The sequence below is a fragment of the Ahaetulla prasina genome, chromosome 4, assembly GCF_028640845.1.
Source record: "Ahaetulla prasina isolate Xishuangbanna chromosome 4, ASM2864084v1, whole genome shotgun sequence".
Classification (NCBI taxonomy): Eukaryota; Metazoa; Chordata; class Lepidosauria; order Squamata; family Colubridae; genus Ahaetulla; species Ahaetulla prasina.
In genome coordinates this window covers 61,740,100-61,752,943 of record NC_080542.1, presented here as the reverse complement: position 1 = coordinate 61,752,943, position 12,844 = coordinate 61,740,100, and positions in this window count along the sequence as shown.

Below are 12,844 nucleotides of genomic sequence, written 5' to 3'. Positions count from 1 at the left end.
GCTGATTGTTTCCTCAGAATCTTAAAATTATTGACATCCAGGAAATGTGAAAGGTTTTCAACTTCCTGAGAAACTTCTCAATATTTACATAATTCCTAGAAAACCGTTTTGAGCCCCCACAACTAAAAAAGATAGATTGGTGTCTAGTGAAAAAACTGTTTCCCAGAATTTCTTGCTGGTCTGCCTTATCAGGCTTTTAATAATTTGTAACATTTTATACATTTAACATTAATTTTTACTTGTTGATATTAGTCTTTCTTTTAACCTATTGTTTTTATTTTACAAAGACAGGGAATGTTGGGATCTTCTATTACAGATTATAACAATCTGTTCTGTTTATAGTCCATATATGACAAATATATTAGGATAATAATACTGGAGTAAAAAAAAAAGAATGCAATACCAGTGCAAAGCCAATAAAAGGCAAGAGTGTTTTCTTGTGCAATTTCAGGGGTGAGGAAATGTCAGGAAGAAGGATTCATTTAGAATCCATGAAGTCTATGTAGGCAGAATGACATCCATCTGCCAGCTAACCAGAAGTATTTTCCTGACTGATGCAAACAGTGCCTTTCGTAAACTAAGAGCGCTTGACAAACAAGCAGCTTCTTCTGAAAGTTACAGTGCATGTCAATTAATGATTTGTGTCACATTTCTAACTTCCAACTCTGACTTGCCTCTGAAGTTAGATTTGTTGCAACATGTTGTTCAGTACCCTATTTCCAATCACCAACCAGATTCATCTTAGAAGCCATCACAAAAGAAATCAAGCTAAAAAAACTCTCCATCACTCAATTCTAGATATTTATATACAGTCCCCCTCCAAAGATGGAATAACTTCTGATAAGAGAACAGAGATTTATATAGAGGTTTCAAGTGCTGATCTATGTGAACAAACCCAAAATTAGAAATAAGGATTAAAATTGATTTATTTAATTAGAAGTACAGTACATAATAGGATATAGGAAAGATTGTGATTGGGACGCTGTTAGATGAGCAATTTCTGTATTACTGTATTTCAATTACTGTATTTTTTCCCCAAATCATTTCCACAGTCATGCTATGTGGATATAGAATATATTCAATCTTAGATCTTGTGCATGTAAGTTAAATGCTATAATATCTAGCTTTGCTTTCTCATTTCTCTCTCCATCTATTCCAGAGATCGGTTTCAGCAGGTTCTGACCAGTTCTGGAGAACCGATAGCAGAAATTTTGAGTAGTTTGGAGAACAGGTAGTAAAAATTCTGACTGGTCCCACCCCCATCTATTCTCCACCTCCTGAGTCCCAGCTGATTGGGAGGAAATGGGGATTTTACAATATCCTTCCCCTGCCATGCCCACCAAGCCATGCCCATCAAGCCACACCCATAGAACCGGTAGTAAAAAAATTTGAAACCCATCACTGATCTATTCACCTATAAAATTTAAAACAACCATAATCAATCAGAAGCAATTATAATTGCTTCTTTATATTCTGAATAAAACAAAACAAAAATACCATAAAACTATAATACAGAATATTAAACAACCATGAATGTCTCATCATTTACCAAAAGCCCTCCAGAATACTGTTGTCTTTAATTGTTTTCAGAAAGCTACTAATGTGGTGGTCAACCTGATTTCTAATGAGAAATTATTTTATAATATAAGCATTACCACTGAAAATAATTATAATTTACTATAAGAAATGCTTTAAATTATCCCCAAAGGGGTATTTCATACTTTGCTGTACATTTCTTAACGACAACCTAATGCTAAGTGGAACTGTCACCTTAAAGTTTTAGGTTACTGTTCTGTAAAATGTTATCCCAAAAACCATAGCATTGTAGACATTTTGTTCTGATAGCAAGAAAAATTAACCAGTGGAACAATTTACCTCCAGAAATTATAGGTGCTCCATTGATGGAGGCTCTCAAAAGAGATTGCACAGTCATTTTTCCAGAATGGTATGAAGTCTCCTACTTGAACAGGAAAACTAGATGATGTTGGAACAATGTTCCTTTCAACCCTATGATTCTAGGTTCTTTACAAATCAAGAAGAAGGTTGAACTTGGATCTATAGTGGAAAGATCTGTCATGGTTAGATAATACTTTGAAAACAAATGAGAAGTCTATGGAACTTTTGGAAGAGGAGCTGCAGAAGGTTTTGAGTGATTTCTCCTCAGTCAAGGATATCTATTTTTTTTTCTCTCACTACAAAAACCTCTCTTCCTAAATATCCACTCACATTTAAATTTGCTAAAACAGGAGCAAAGCTTGATAACACAGCTCTATATATGTCAATTCAGAAGTTACCCCAAATGAATAAAGGGATCATTACTCGAATATAAAAATCTAATGCTACCTTTTCCTTCATGACTTTGTAATGAATTAAAATTACTTAGAAAGGGAAAAAAACAGAATACAACAAAGAAGAAAGGATTTTATTAAGTTCCAGATGAAGAAATTCTTCAAAGCACAGGTGTCAGTTTACCTAACGTATAAATAAAAATATTTATTTTAGTACTGCTACAATTTCAGAGTTGCCTTTAATGTAATTCAACAATTTCTGTTGAACTGATTTGACTTCCTGAATTCACTGACAAATATGTGCCACTGAGCCACAAATTTCAGAACATTTGTCTAACCCAGAATCAGAAACCAAAATAGACAGAAATTTCCATGGCAATAAAGAAAGACACTAGCAATAAAGTTTAACAATTTTTAAAAACGAACAAATTTCCACTATTAGGCTTAAAGTATACTTCTAAAGATATAGAACAAACTAATATAACTATGCCAAGGCAAGATTTAAATAAATTCCAATTTTAAATCTGATCAGCCACATACCACACACACACACACACACACACACACACACACTTCTATAAAGCACAACACATTAGGAAATGGCAAAGTTGAATCTTGTTCTGTTCTCAATAAACTAGGGTTTTTTTTCTAAAAAAATTGGTCATGGCTTAGAAAGGCATTCATTATTAGCAAGGGGTAAGAGATCCTCCAATGTAGGATTATCTACATTGTAGTAGTTTTTAGATACCAATGACTCTGGGCTTTTACATCAATTTATTTAGATCTACTAAATAAATTAGTAATGCCCATCTCACATATATGACTGTTGTTTTGCCTGATATCATTTTACTAGTGTGAATTATAGAGTTTTCCAGAGAATGTTTGCAAAATATTCCCCCAAGTATGGATCTAGTCATTTATATGTCAGGTGAGAAATCTGGGTTGACTTGTTTGATGATCCAGTTATATGCTTTCTTAGCTAAGAAGTGAAGAATAGACTGATATAATTCTTTAACAGTTAAGAATTATTCTGAATTTTATTATATGCTGTACTGTATTATTTATAAATATTTAAGGATTGTATTGTAACATTTGCAAACTGTACTAGTATGATTCTGCCATCTACTGGATAAAAAGTGTATTTGTTTGATTTGTGTTCGGTATTTAATGTCAGGATTCTGCAACTCAATTTTGTCGTTGCTTGGTGGATGTGTATAAACACCAGAACATTTTGGGCTCAAATAAATTCAGCAATTCCAAGGATTGTAAACATTAACATTCAACTGAAACCAAAATTTTTCTTCCCTAGTCTCATGGATAAACAGAAAAGAGCCATGGAATTCTGTTTTCATCATTTTTTTTTTTTACTGTGAGCCCATATTAAAAATGAAATCCTGTTGCCTGCTCTCAAGAGAAAGTACAAAACTATCCAAACACATACATAACACACATATATACATGCTATATACATACATAAATATATACCTGTACCCACATGTATATATAATATATATTCTTAATCACCGTCCATTTTGAATACATAGTGGAAAGATGAAACCTGAGTGTTCACAACGTTGATACTGTATGAAACAAAGCTGTGACTGAATCTAGAAGTTCTGCTTTGGATACCATGAAACCTCCTCCCAGAAGGTAACAAGGAAAACAGGTCTTGAAGAGGATGTGTAGCATCCCTGACAATGCTGCAGACTCAGATCAAGCAGTGCTTATATGCTATGTCCTGGGTAGAAGGGAATGAACTTTTAATGATCTTTTCTGCCATCCTCATCACTCTCTGCACCATCTATCTATCTGAAGCAGTAATGTTTCCAAACCAAACAGTAATGCAATATGACAGGATGCTCTCAATCATCCCTCTATAGAAAGTGGAAATGCAGGCACTGATGTGCCTGATTCACCAGCATCTCACTGTTGAGTGACTAAGCTAGCCTACTCGTTAGCTGCACACCCAGAAACCTGATGCTGCTAACCACCTCTACAGGGGAATCATTAACGCAGAGGTGTATGGCTGTGCCTGCTTTTTCTGAAATCAACAATGATCTCATTAGTTTTTCCTACATTTAAAATAAGGCTGTTTTTGTTACACTAGTTCATTAAACTCTCTACCTCCTTGCAATAGGCACCCACTTCATCATCTTGAATAAGGCCCACTATTGTTGTATCATCAGCATACTTCACAATATGGTTAGTGGTAAACCTAGCACAACAGTCATGGGTCAACAGAGTGAACAACAGCGGACTTAGGACACAACTATGAGGAGAACCTGTGCTCAAGAAAATTGTTTTAAAAATATTAGTCCCAACTCACACATACTGGGGCTTATCAATAAGAAAATCAAGAATTCAGTTACGCAAAGGAGTATTACAGCCTAAAAGACCCAGTTTGTCTACTAGATGCTGAGAGATGATTGTATTAAATGCCGAACTGAAGTCCACAAACAGTATCCGCACATAAGTGTTTCTTTTCTCTAAGTGCGCCAAGCTTAGATGGATAACAGGAGAAATACAGTAGCATCCTCTGTTGAGGAATTTGGACAGTACAGCGATATAGGATAATTATCCCAAGATTATTGTATGAACTAGGATGCCAATACCTATAATGGAGGAATGGTTGGTGAAAATGATAGAATTTGCTGAAATAGCTAAACCGACTTGTTTGATTAGAGAAAAGACAGTACCTAAATTTATTAATGACTAAAAACCTCTTATAGACTTTCTGCATGAAACAGAAAAAAAATAATGACTTGTGATTTTGATTATTAGACAGGGTAGATAATAGAAAAAAGTATTAGAGTTTGCAGCAATCCAACCAGCACACAAGTAAGTAATTCAGCAGGATTTATTTATAGAAGAAACTTGTTTATATACAATACTATAAAACATGATGCATGTATACAATTCCCATGCAGCTCTTGCAACGTGGTAGCAAATACAAGGACAAGAAACAGATACAGATCTGTCAAGCTAAGCCACACCCAGGATCTGAGCCATCTCCCATGGCTCATAATAGATCCTGTTTCTTAGTCACCAAATAGTTCCCATTAGCTGACTTCTTGTTATGGCTATCCCAACTCATAATTTCTTATACATTGACAAAAAAGAAAGTTATGATGTAACTTTAGAAAGACAGGTTAAAATATAATTGTATTTCTAATTGCTTCGGAGATGATTAGAAACCATTTATATCTTTTTATACCTTTTTCTTCTGTTTTTCTTATACTTCTTTCTTTTTGCACAATGAACAAGATAAGAGAATTGGTGGAATGCTACTACAACAGCAGACATAATTAGAGTGAATATATGAAATGTATGAGGGAACAGAAGACTTGCATCTACACTAACAGGGGTGGAGGGGTGGAGGGGTGGCGGTTGTGATCAAAGAGAGTCTAGAGCCGAGGGAGACCACTGTACCTCAGATAGCCGGGTGTGAATCCCTCTTTGTGAGGTGGGGTCATAGATGTCAGATGGGCTTGCTGGTCGCGTACCTGGCTCCTTGCTGCGTGACAGCTGCCCTGCCCGAGCTCCTAGAGGTGCTTGCCGGGTGGCAGTGGAGACCCCAGACTTTTAGTCATGGGGACTTTAACTGCCATCTGCCGCTCGCCATCGACGGTAGCTCGGGAGTTCTTGGCTCCATGACGGCCTTGGACCTGACTCAAGTAGTGGATGGCCCCACTCACATCGGGGAGGCACACTGGACCTGATTTTGTCTCTGGTCAGTGGTTGAGAGATCTGGACTTAAAGGAAATAGTCATTGAACCTTTGTCATGGTCAGATCACTCTCTCCTTCGCCTGGACTTTCTGACCGCCACCCAACACCGCAGGGAGACGGAACCATTACGCTGGTACCGCCCCAGGCGCCTGATGGACCCAGAGAGGTTCGGACGGAGCTTGGGCCATTTCCTGAGGGTCTGGCTCACGGCACGGCAGAGGAACTAGCTGCAGCCTGGGAACGGGCTGCGGCTGGGGCTTTAGACCGTGTCAGGCCTTTGCGGCCTCTGACCCGGCGAGATCCCAACCGGCTCCTTGGTTCTCCGAGGAGCTGAGGGGATGAAACGCCGGAGAAGACGCCTAGAGAGTTCCTGGAGGTCCAGCCGCTCAGAGGTTGATCGGACACTAGTTAGATCCTATACTAGGACCTACCTAGTGGCACTGAGGGAAGCGAGGCGTGCTACGCCTCCTCATTGCGCCGGCAGATAACCGCCCAGCTGCCCTGTTTGGTGACCCGCTCCTCCTTCACCAGGGGAGCGGGATGACCCGTTGCAGGGACGTGCTGAGGAGTTTAACGTTATCTATACGATAAAATCGTTCAGCTAGGGACGGTCTGGACCAAGATTGTAGTGATTCGGACGGGATGTCTGAGGGCGGTCTTGGTGATGTTGTGTGGGATGAGTTTGACCCTGTGACCCCCGAGGACATGGACAGGTTGCTGGGTAGATTGAATGCCACCACATGTTTACTGGACCCGTGCCCCTCCTGGCTGGTGCTGGCCACTCAGGAGGTGACACGAGGCTGGCTCCAGGGATTACGAGTGCTTCCTTGTTGGAGGGAGTCTTCCGCCGCCTTGAAAGAGGCGGTGGTGAGGCCCTCCTCAAGAAGCCTTCCTGACCCGCTGTTTTAGGTAATTATCGTCCAGTCTCCAACCCGCTCATGGCGAAGGTTGTAGAGAGTATGGTGGCATATCAGTTCCCCTGCACCTGGAGGAAACTGTCTATCTGGACCTGTTCCAGTCCGCTTCCGCCCGGTTACAGCACTGAGACGGCTTTGGTCGCGTTGGTGGATGATCTCTGGAGGGCCAGGGATAGGGGTTATTCCTCTGCCCTGGTCCTATTAGACCTCTCAGCGGCTTTTGATACCATCGACCATGGTATCCTGCTGCGCCGGTTGGGGGATTGGGAGTGGGAGGCACCGCTTATCGGTGGTTCTCCTCCTATCTCTCGACCGGTCGCAGACGGTGTTGACGGGGCAGAGGTCGGCCCCGGCGCCTCACTTGTGGGTGCCGCAGGGGTCGATTCTCTCGCCTTCTGTTCAACATCTATATGAAGCCGCTGGGTGAGATCATCAGTGGCTTCGTGTGAGGTACCAGCTGTACGCTGATGACACCCAGCTGTATTTTCCACACCGGCCACCCCAATGAAGCTATCAAGTGCTGTCCCGTGTTTGGAAGTCAGACGGGTCTGGATGGGGAGAACAGGCTCAAGCTCAATCCTCCAAGACGGAGTGGCTGTGGATGCCGGCATCCCGCACAGTCAGCTGAGTCCGCGCTGACTGTTGGGAGCGAGTCATTGGCCCCGATGGAGAGGGTGCGCATTTGGGCGTTCTCCTGGATGAACGGCTGTCTTTTGAAGACCATTTGACGGCCTCCAGGAGAGCTTTCCACCAGGTTCGCCTGGTGCGCCAGTTGCGCCTTTCTAGACCGGGATGCCTTGTGCACAGTCACTCACGCCCTTGTGACGTCTCGCCTGGACTACTGCAATGCTCTCTACATGGGGCTCCCTTGAGGGGCATCCGGAGGCTACAGTTAGTCCAGAATGCAGCTGCGCTGGTGATAGAGGGAGCCCTCGTGGCTCCGGGTGACACCTATCCTGCGCGGCTGCACTGGCTACCTGTGGCCTTCCGGTGCGCTTCAAGGTGTTGGTGAATGTCTTTAAAGCGCCCATGGCATAGGGCCGGGATACTTACGGGACCGCCTGCTGCTACCGAATACCTCTCACCGACCGTGCGCCTCACAGAGAGGACTCTCAGGGTGCCGTAGCGACAGTGCCTGGCGACACCCAGGAAGGGCCTTCTCTGTGGGGCTCCGCCCTCTGGAACGAACTCCCCAGGACTTTGTCAACTTCCGGACCTCAACCTTTCGTCATGAGCTTAAAACCTATTTATTCATCTGCGCTGGACTGGGTTAGTGTTTTAATGGGTTTTAATGGGTTTTAGTTCTAAATTTTAATTCTGGCCAATTTTAATAAGTTTTTTAATTGTATTTTAATTTGTATATTATTGTATTTTTACTTGGCTGTGAACCGCCCTGAGTCCTTCGGGAGAAGGGCGGTATACAAATTTAAATAATAAATAAAAATAAATAAATAAATAAAAAACAACTATTTACCCAAAGCTTCAACATAATAAAGAGGAAGCTGTTCTCACACATTGAGATAGATCAACTACACTTTACATTCCAGTCCCTATTTATAGTGCCTTGTTAAGTTCACACTTGGAATACTGAATCCAGTTTTGGTCGCCACGATGTAAAAAAGTTGTTGAGATTCTAGAAAGAGTGCAGAGAAGAGCAACAAAGATGATTAGGGGATTGGAGGCTAAAACATATGAAGAACGGTTGCAGGAACTGGATATGTCTAGTTTAATGAAAAAAAGGAGTAGAGGTGACAATGATAGCAGTGTTCCAATATCTCAGGGGCTGGCACAAAGAAGAAGGAGTTCGGCTGTTCTCCAAAGCACCTAAGGGCAGGACAAGAAGCGATGGATGGAACCTAATCAAGGAGAGAAGCAATCTAGAACTAAAGAGAAATTTCCTGACAGTTAGAAAAATGGAAATGGACAGTAGAAAAACTTGCCTCCAGAAGTTGTGAATGTTCCAACCCTGGAAGTTTTTAAGAAGAGATTGGTTAAACCTTTTTCTGAAATGGTATAGGGTAGGGGTGTCAAATTCAAAGTCCGCAGGCAGGATTCGGCCCATGGGGTGCTTAGATCTGGCCCATGGGGATGCCCTGGAAACAGGAAAGGAATGGCCCAATGTGTCTCTGCCAGCAAAAATGGAGCTTGAACTCCATTTTTGCTGGCAGAGGACTAGCAAAACAAAATAAAAGCAAAACAAAATAAAAGGAGAAATGTTTTTCCTTTTGCATTTGAGCATCCAAAAAGGAACAGGAAAGGAGAAAGGGAAAGAGGAAAGACAAAGAAAAAGGAAAGATGGGGAGAGAGCAAGGAAGGAAAAATAAGGAAAGAGGGGAAGGAAGGAAGGAAGGAAGGAAGGAAGGAAGGAAGGAAGGAAGGAAGGAAGGAAGGAAGGAAGGAAGGAAGGAAGGAAGGAAGATTATAATGAGAGGGAGGGAGAGTCTGAGGGAAGTACTGCCTTGGCCACCACAAGTGCCCCCAACATGAGTAATATTGAACTGGCCATGCCCCCTGGCCACGCCCCCACCTCACTCCTCCTTGAGGTCAGACACAAACCTGATGCGGTCCTCAATGAAATCAAGTTTGACACATCTGGTATAGGGTATAGGATCTTCAGGCCCGCCACATTTATTACTGTGGGAAACTGGGAGTGGGGATTGTATGGAGCCGGGTGATATATAGTCATAATAACATTCCTTTCTTAGAAAGTCATGGACATCTTGCCCTGCACCTGGGCAGCTGGAACTGGGAGGCATCTCCAGCTGGGATGGTGCTTGGATGGGACCATGTAATGGACATGTCGGTGTTGGGCAGGGACTTGAACTTCCCTTTGGGTGGGGAAAACCTGGAAGCTTTCAGAACCAAGTGTTTCCAGATGTGCCAATATGACATCTCTAATAAAATAGATCTTTGAGGAAACTCAAGCCTCTGAGTTGTCTTTCGTTGGGGGTGTTGGTCAGTCTGCAGGCAAAAGTGAAAGGGGCAAGGAATTAATTTTATTTATTTATTTATTTATTTGCATTTATATCCCGCCCTTCTCTGAAGACTCAGGGCGGCTTACACTATGTCAAACAATAGTCTTCATCCATTTGTATATTATATACAAAGTCAACTTATTGCCCCCAACAATCTGGGTCCTCATTTTACCTACCTTATAAAGGATGGAAGGCTGAGTCAACCTTGGGCCTGGTGGGACTTGAACCTGCAATAATTGCAAGCAGCTGCTGTTAATAACAGACTTCATTAGCCTGTTGAGCCACCAGAGGCCCATTAATTAATTAATTAATTAATTAAGTTAGCAAACATGATCGAAGCTGGACCCAATGTAGGGGAGACTGTGGGGTTAGTTTGGCCAGGCAAATTATTACACTCCTGCCGCTATCAAAGTGGATCCTGGGTGCTGTGCTGCACTGCAGTGGAGAAACAGACAGTGGAACAGCTGGCATAAGGGAAAGAGGAGGAGCAGAGAGAAGAGAAATGGCCTTCTCCTTCCCTTGTGCCAGCTGCTCTGTTGCCTGTTTCTCCATTGCAGCGCAGCACCCAGGATCCACTTTGATGGGGGCATTAATTTAACAACCGATTCACCTGAATCAGTGCAAACTGGATGAATCCCACCACTGGTCATGGCTGATTATGGCATATAGGAGGATAGAGAAGACACTATATAAACCCATGATGTTGTGGGTGACATTAATACTGAAGCCAAAATAGTTTTAAGGATTAGGTTCAGTGTATACAGTATTTACACAAGCTATATAATATGCAGTTCAGCTATCAGTTGCTATTCTCCTTGAATACTGTTTTGCATAACATGATTTTCAACATTAGAGCCTAAAGAGCAAAATTAATTTTTATTACAGCGTTAGCAATTAATAATGCTATTTCTTTGTTTTTATTCCAGTAAATTTGGGAAACTTAAATAAAAATATTTTCCGTGTGTGCATGGTGTCTGAATGCAGCACCATTCAGAAATTTGGGCAGATAATTTGTAATTCTTTCTCAGCAACATACTTTCAACCCAATGCACCAAAATAGGAAGCAGGAATATTATGTTCACCATCTTGAGTTGACTAAAGATCAACTCAAGATAAAACTCTAAAAGCAAGATAAAAATGTCATCATTATCATCATTGGTGTCTTACTATAAAATGCCTTCTATGTGACATCATCAGACAGAATGTTTTAAACCTTACAGATTTAATAAAAATCCTGTTTCATGAACAGAACTATTTACCATGTCTAGCCATTAGTCCCTTATGAGGAAGTGGATATTATTCAGCTTTTTTTTTTAATCAAAAGCAAGCTAGCTCATCCATTTCAACTTATAATATCAATTACTCCTAGAGAGAGAAACAACCATCAGACTGTCCTTCTATTTAAGTATTTATTCAGTATATTTAGGGAGCCATCAGCCAGTTGGTGTCAGAATTGAGGGCTAAGCAAAGAGATACCGAATCAGGATGATATGTTACAATCCAAAGCTGCAGCATCTTATTACCATGTACATTTAGCCAATTGCCAAGAATATAAATTCTTTCCTCTTTGATCAAACTTACATATTTCGTTAGAAGAGCACATTATCCCTACCCACTATTCTACATTAAGGTAAAGGTAAAGGTTTCCCTCGCACATACATGCTTAGTCGTTGCTGACTCATCTCCGTTTCAAAGCCGAAGAGCCAGCGCTGTCCGAAGACGTCTCCGTAGTCATGTGGCTGGCATGACTCATTGCCAAAGTCGCATGGAATGCTGTTTACCTTCCCACCAAAGGTGGTCCCTATTATATATAGTCCCAACTGCTAGGTTGGCAGAAGCTGGGACAAGTAACAGGAGCTCACCTCGTTACACGGCAGCACTAGGGATTCGAACCGCCGAGCTGCCAACCTTTCAATTGACAAGCTCAACATCCTAGCCCCTGAGCCATTGCGTCTACCTTACATGAACATAAATAAAACCCTAAGCTGCTCTAGGTGTTTAATATTCTTCTTTGAGATGTAGGCCCATTAAGATGCTAGTAAACTTATGATAGCATTTGATGGATACTTGGATGAGAGTCTTATTTTCTCCAGAGCAATTTTACAGGGCTCTTCAAGACTTTGGGATGCAGGAGACAGGGAATTGAGGATAGGAATGTCATTCTGAGTTCAGACTAGTTGTTAAGGAAATAATGTTTCTCCGAATTCTTGGAACTTGAAAATGTGGGTGGATGATGAGCCAGGAACTAAAGCATTTTATCAGTGTTTTTAGCTGTGTGCAGATGGAAGGATGCCCAATGCTAGACAGCGGTAGGATGTTTTTAAGAAATAGCAACACTTAATTTTATTAAGAAATTCACAAACTCTATTAAGGAAAACAAAAGTTCCCTTATTCCTTCATTTAGAATAGAATAGAATAGAATAGAATTTTATTGGCCAAGTGTGATTGGACACACAAGGAATTTGTCTTGGTGCATATGCTCTCAGTGTACATAAAAGAAAAGATACGTTCATCAAGGTACAACATTTACAACACAATTGATGATCAATATATCAATATAAATCATAAGGATTGCCAGCAACAAGTTATAGTCATACAGTCATAAGTGGAAAGAGATTGGTGATGGGAACTATGAAACGATTAATAGTAGTGCAGATTCAGTAAATAGTCTGACAGTGTTGAGGGAATTATTTGTTTAGCAGAGTGATGGCCTTCGGGAAAAAACTGTTCTTGTGTCTAGTTGTTCTGGTGTGCAGTGCTCTATAGCGTCGTTTTGAGGGTAGGAGTTGAAACAGTTTATGTCCAGGATGCGAGGGATCTGCAAATATTTTCACGGCTCTCTTCTTGATTCGTGCAGTATACAGGTCCTCAATGGAAGGCAAGTTGGTAGCAATTATTTTTTCTGCAGTTCTAATTATCCTCTGAAGTCTGTGTTTT